A 6,802-nucleotide genomic window follows, 5' to 3' on the forward strand; every position below is an offset into this window, starting at 1 on the left:
GTGAGCTTACGAGTATCAAAATATATGACATAAAAAGCCTTATCTTTTGATTGCATTGACTTAGAAGCTTCAATTTCGTACCGTACCAAGGGACCGCAGACCTTAGTCTGTGACATAAATTTCCACGTAATGCGTCTACACATTGTTGAGATAAGGAGTTTGAAACAGTCGGATGGACAGACCCACAGACAGACAGATAGACGGAGAACAAAATGACCCCGTAAGGGTTCCATTTTTACCGACTAGGAAGCGAACTCAGTACTAAAATGCTGGTATACGGAAAAGTTATATTTTCTGTGTAACAAATGCTCGTTATAGAGTGGCTTGGTCCGTGCTGGAAAGAACTGAAAAGAGCGCTGTCGTCTCTGTTGAGCACTGCAGATGGTGTGGAAATCTTGTCAGGGAGGCAAGTATCCCTCCACTGCTGACGTGAGTCATGGTAGAGAACTTGTATATATTTGGCAGTTGGTAGTATACAAACAGCGCAGTGAGATGTGGGGACGTGATACTGTGGTAGAAAGGAGGTGCCCTATTTTAAAGTGCTCATGCTCATACCGGACTGAAATTGTACAATTTGTTGGTGTATCAACGCAGACTGTCGGTGTTTACAAGGAATGCTGTGTCATTAGCAGCCCTGTAACAGTATGCGAGGAAATAGTCCTAAAAGGATCCCTGTCAACAGGCACTGAGCACGACAGTCACGGACCACACTGCCGGCTCCAGTGCGATAGTGTCCACTATCCGTTATGTTTGACCTACGGAGGGTCTACAGCTTTATGTGCTACTGTGAACAGGGGCCGTCTGCGAGGTACCTGAGTCCAAATGTCCATCGCATGCCGTTCCCTTCGCAATTTTTGCTCTGAAACTGGTTGAGATGGACCTGCATGAATGTGCAACAATACACTCTAAGAAAGAGAAATGCACGCGACACTAAGGAATCATCCAAATTGGACAGTAATACCTGTCTGAGTCGTACATGTACAGACAAAAAAGTGATTATAATTTCTGGAAATTTGGATGATTTATTCAAGAGTAGGAGCTTCGCAAATTGAGCAAGTCAGTGGCGTGTTGGTCCATCTGCGCCCTTATGCAAGCAGTTACTCGGCATTAATTCAGAGAGTTGTCGTATGTCATCCTGAGGGATATCGTGCCAAATTCTATCCAGTTTGCACGTAAGATAGTCAAAATCCCATGTTGATTGGAGTGCCCTGCCCATAATGCTCCAAACGTTTTTAGTTGGGAAGAGGTCCGGCGACCTTGCTCAGCAAGATACGGTTTGGGAAGCACGAAGACAAGCAGCATTATCTTGCTGACATGAACACCCACAATGGTATATCACGAAGGGGCACAAAACAGGACGTAGAATATCGGCGACGTACCTCTGTGCTGTAAGGGCGCCGCTGATGACAATCAGATGGGTCCTGCAATGAAAAGAAATGGCATCCCAGACCATTACTCCTTGTTGTCGCGCCGCATGGCGGGCGACAGACATGTTGATATCCCACCAATGTCCGAGAAGTCTCCAGACACGTCTGCACTGACCATTGGGGCTCATTTCGAAATGGGACTCATCTCGGACACAGTTCTACTCCATCCTGGCAGATTAAAACTGTGTGCCCGACCGAGACTCGAACTCGGGACCTTTGCCTTTCGCGGGCAAGTGCTCTACCAACTGAGCTACCGAAGCACGACTCACGCCCGGTACCCACAGCTTTACTTCTGCCAGTACCTCGTCTCCTACCTTCCAAACTTTACAGAAGCTCACCGGGCGTGAGTCGTGCTTCGGTAGCTCAGTTGGTAGAGCACTTGCCCGCGAAAGGCAAAGGTCCCGAGTTCGAGTCTCGGTCGGGCACACAGTTTTAATCTGCCAGGAAGTTTCATATCAGCGCACACTCCGCTGCAGAGTGAAAATCTCATTCAGTTCTAATCCAGTCAATGAGACTCCAGGCCCCCATGACCAGCTAGGACGTGTCTGGTAGGATACCAAGGTGGCTGTCACCCGCTAAACGACTTAACAACCAGAAATATAGGGTGCTATTTCATTTCGTAACAGGACCTCTGTGGATGTCATATGCAGCACCCTTACATCACAGCGGTACTTCGGCGATATTCTACACTCCGTAAAAAATAGGAGAGCTCAAAAGCTCATGTGAACCGTGAGGTACACTATGTGATCAAAAGTATCCGGACATCTGGCTGAAAAAGGTTCGTGGCGTCCTCCATCGATAATGCTCGAATTAAATATGGTGTTGGCCCACCCTTATCCTTGATGACAGCTTCCACTCTCGCAGTCATACGTTCAATCAGGTGCTGGAAGGTTTCTTGGGGAATGGCAGCCCATTCTTCGCGGAGTGCCACACTCAGATGTATTAATGTTGGTCGGTGAAGCCTGGCACGATGGCGGCGCTCCAAAACATCCCAAAGGTGTTCTATAGGACTCAAGTCAGGACTCTCTGCAGGCCAGTCCATTAAAGGGATGTTATTGTCGTGTAACCACTCCGCCACAGGCGGTGAATTATGAATAGGTGCTCGATCGTGTTGAAAGATGAAGTCGCCATCCCGGAATTGCTCTTCAACAGTGGTAAGCAAGAAGGTGCTTAAAACATCAATGTAGGCCTGTACTGTGATAGTGCCACTCAAAACAACAAGGGTTCAAGCCCCCTCCATGAAAAAAACGTCCACACCATAACACCACCGCCTCCGAATTTTAGTGTTGGCACTACACACGCTGGCAGCTGACGTTCACCGGGCATTCGCCACGCCCCCACCCTGCCATGGGATCGCCACATTGTGTACCGTGATTCGTCACTCCACACAACGTGTTTACACTGTTCAATCATCCAATGTTTACGCTCCTTTCACCAAGCGAGGCGTCGTTTGTCTTTTACCGGCGTGATGTGTGGCTTATGAGCAGCCGTTCGACCATGAAATCAAAGTCTTCTAACCTCCCACCTAACTGTCATAGTACTTGCAGTGGATCCTGATGCAGTTTTGCAGTTTGGAATTCCTGTGGGATGGTCTGGACAGATGTCTGGCCGGCCGGGATAGCCGAGCGGTTCTAGGCGCTGCAGTCTGGAACGGCGCGTCCGCTACGGTCGCAGATTCGAATCCTGCCTCGGACATGGATGTGTGTGATGTCTTTAGGTTAGTTAGGTTTAAGTAGTTCTAAGTTCTAGGGGACTGATGACCTTAGAAGTTAAGTCCCATAGTGCTCAGAGCCATTTCAACCATTTGAACAGATGTCTGCCTATTACATAGTACGACCCTTTTCAGCTTTCGGCTGTGTCTGTTAGTCAACAGAGGTCGTCCTGTACGCTTTTGTGCTGTACATGTCCCTTCACGTTTCCACTTCATTGTCACACCGAAAATAGTGAACCCAGGAATGTTTAGGAGTGTGAAAATATAGCGTACAGACGTATGCCACAAGTGACACCGAATCACCTGACGACTTTCGAAGTCGGTGAGTTTCTCGGAGCGCCCCATTCTGCTTTCTCACGATGTCTAATGATTACTAAGGTCGCTGATATGAAGTACCTGGCAGTAAGTGGCATCACAATGAACATATGATTTCGTGGGTGTCCGGATGCTTTTGATCACTTTTTTGGGCCACCAGTCTTCTGACTGGTTTGATGCGGCCCGCCACGAATTCCTCTCCTGTGCTAACCTCTTCATTTCAGAGCAGCACTTGCGACCTACGTTGTCAATTATTTGATGGACGTATTCCAATCTCTTTTGCAGTTTTTGCCTTTTACAGCTCCCTCTAGAACCATGGAAGCCATTCCCTCATGTCTTAACGTATGTCCTATCATCTGGTCCATTCCCCTTATCAGTGTTCCCACATGTTCTTTCCCCTCCGCTTCTGCTCAGAACCTCCTCATTCCTTACCTTATCAGTCTACATGATTTTCAACATTCACCTGTAGCACCAGATCTCAAATGCTTCGATTTCCTTCTGTTCCGGTTTTCCCACAGTCCAAGTTTCACTACCATACAGTGCTCTACTCCAGACGTACATTCTCAGAAATTTCTTCCTCAAATTAAGGCCGAGATTTGATATTAGTAGAATTCTCTTGGCCAGTAATGCCCCTTTTGCCATTGCTAGTCTGCTTTTGATGTCTTCCTTGCTCCGTCCGTCACTCGTTATTTTACTGCCTAGGTAGCAGAATTCCTCAACTTCCTCTACTTCGTGACCATCGATCCTGATGTTAAGTTTCTCGCTGTTCTCATTTCTACTACTTCTCATTACCTTCGTCTTTTTTCGACTTTCTCTCAGTCCATACTCTGTACTCATTAGACTCATCACTATATACAGCAAATCATGTAATTCATCATCACTTTCATTCAGGATAGCCATGTCATCAGCGAATCGTATCATTGATATCATTTCACCCTGAATTTTAATTCCACTCATGAACCTTTCATTTATTTGCATCATTGCTTCCTCGGTGTACAGATTGAATAGTAGAGGTGAAAAACTACATCCTTGTCTTACACCCTTTTTAATACGAGCTCTTCGTTCTTGGTCGTCCACTCTTATTATTCCCTCTTCGTTGTTGTACATATTGAATATGACCCGTCTCACCCTATAGCTTACCCTATTTTTCCCAGAATTTCGAACATCTTGAACCATTTTACATTATCGATCGATTTTTTCAGGTCGAAAAACCCTATGAACGTGTCTTGATTTTTCTTTAGTCTTGCTTCCATTATTAACTACAACATCAGAATAGCCTCTCTCGTGCCTTTACCTTTCCTAAAGCTAAACTGATCCTCATCCAGCGCGTCCTCAATTTTCTTTTCCATTCTTCTGTGTATTATTCGTGTCAGCAACTTGGGTGCATGAGCTGTTAAATTGATTACGCGATAATTCTCGCACTTGTTAGCTCTTGCCGTCTTCGGAATTGTGTGGATGATGTTTTCCAGAAAGTCATATGGTATGTCGTCAGTCTCAAACATTGTACATACCACCATGATTCGTCATTATGTGCCGCGCGGGATTAGCCGAGCGGTCTAAAGCGCTGCAGTCTTGGACTGTGCGGCTGATCCCGGCGGAGGTTCGAGTCCTCCCTCGCGCATGGGTTCGTGTGTTTGCCCTTAGGATCATGTAGGTTAAGTAGTGTGTAAGCTTGGGGAATGATGAGCTTAGCAGTTAAGTCCCATAAGATTTCACACATCTTTTTTTTTTTTTTGTCATTCTGTTGCCACTTCCCCCAACGTTTTTAGAAATTCTGATGGAATGTTATCTATCCGTTCTGCCTTATTTGATCTTAAGTTTCCCAAAGCTCTTAGAAGTTTTGTTTATAATACCGAGTCCCCTATATCTTCTAAATCGACTCTTGTTCCTTCTTCTATCACATCAGACAAATCTTCCCCTTCATAGAGGCTATCAATGTATTCTTTCCACCTATCCGCTCTCTCCTCTGCATTTAACAGTGGAGTTCCCATTGCACTCTTAATGTTAGCACCCTTGCTTTTAATGTCAACTAAGTTTGTTTTCACTTTCCTGATGCTGAGTCAGTCCCACCGACAATCAAATGGTTCAAATGGCTCTGAGCACTATGGGACTCAACTGCTGTGGTCATAAGTCCCCTAGAACTTAGAACTACTTAAATCTAACTAACCTAAGGACATCACACACATCCATGCCGGAGGCAGGATTCGAACCTGCGACCGTAGCGGTCGTGCGGTTCCAGACTGTAGCGCCTTTAACCGCTCGGCCACTCCGGCCGGCCTCCCACCGACAATCATTTCTTTTTCGATTTCTGCGCATTTTCATGCCGCCATTTCTTCTTCGCTTCCCTTTACTTCCTATGTATTTAAAAAAAAATGGTTAAAATGGCTCTAAGCACTATGGGACTTAACATCTAAGGTCATCAGTCCCCTAGATTTAGAACTACTTAAACAACTAACCTAAGGACATCAGACGCATCCATGCCCGAGGCAGGATTCGAACCTGCGACCGTAGCAGCAGCGCGGTTCCTGACTGAAGCGCCTAGAACCGCTCGGCCACATCGGCCGGCTATGTATTTCATTCCTCAGTGACATGTATTTCTGTATTCCTGAGTTCCCGGAACAATTTGTGCTTCCTCCTTTCATCGCTCAATTGATGTATTTGTTCTGTTACCTACCTTTTCTTCGCAGTTATCTTGTTTGTACCTATGTTTTCCTTCCAAACTTCTGTTATTGCCTTTTTAGGGATGTTCATTCCTCTTCAACTGTACAGCGTACTGAGCTATTCCTTATTGTTGTATCTATAGCCTTGGAGAACTTCAAGCGTATCTCGTCATTCATTAATACTTCTGTATCCCACTTCTTTGCGTACTGATTCTTCCTGACTAATGTGATAAGCTTCAGCCTACTCTTGTGATCTGAGTCTATATCTGCTCCTGGGTACGCCTTACAATCCAGTATCTGATTTCGGAATCTCTGTCTGACCATGATGTAATCTAATTGAAATCTTCCCGTATCACCCGGCTTTTTCCAAGTATACCTCCTCCCCTTGTGATTCCTGAACAGAGTATTCGCTATTACTAGCTGAAGTTTATCACAGAACTCTATTAATCTTTCTGCTCGCTCATTCCTTGTCCCAAGCCCTTATACTCTTGTAACCTTTTCTTCAACTCCCTACAACTGCATTCCAGTCCCCCATGACTATTACATTTTATCTCCGTTTACATACTGTATTACCCTTTCAACATCCTCAGATACTTTCTCTATCTCTTCATCTTCAGCTTGCGATGTCAGCATGTACACCTGAACTATCGGTGCGGTTTTGGTGTGCTGTGGATTCTGTCGGAAACAAC

General features: G+C 45.6%; 1 non-coding gene across 1 annotated transcript; it reads right to left on the reverse strand.

Annotated features, from left to right (window-relative positions):
• Nucleotides 1-5,642: 5,642 nt before the first annotated feature.
• On the reverse strand, nt 5,643-5,726 carry Trnas-gga (transfer RNA serine (anticodon GGA)). Its single transcript is given in 2 exon segments — nt 5,643-5,677; nt 5,687-5,726. It is a non-coding gene; the product is annotated as a tRNA-Ser (tRNA).
• Between the last annotated feature and the right edge of the window lie 1,076 nt (nt 5,727-6,802).

The sequence above is a fragment of the Schistocerca serialis genome, chromosome 2 (genome assembly GCF_023864345.2).
Source record: "Schistocerca serialis cubense isolate TAMUIC-IGC-003099 chromosome 2, iqSchSeri2.2, whole genome shotgun sequence".
In the NCBI taxonomy this organism is placed as follows: Eukaryota; Metazoa; Arthropoda; class Insecta; order Orthoptera; family Acrididae; genus Schistocerca; species Schistocerca serialis.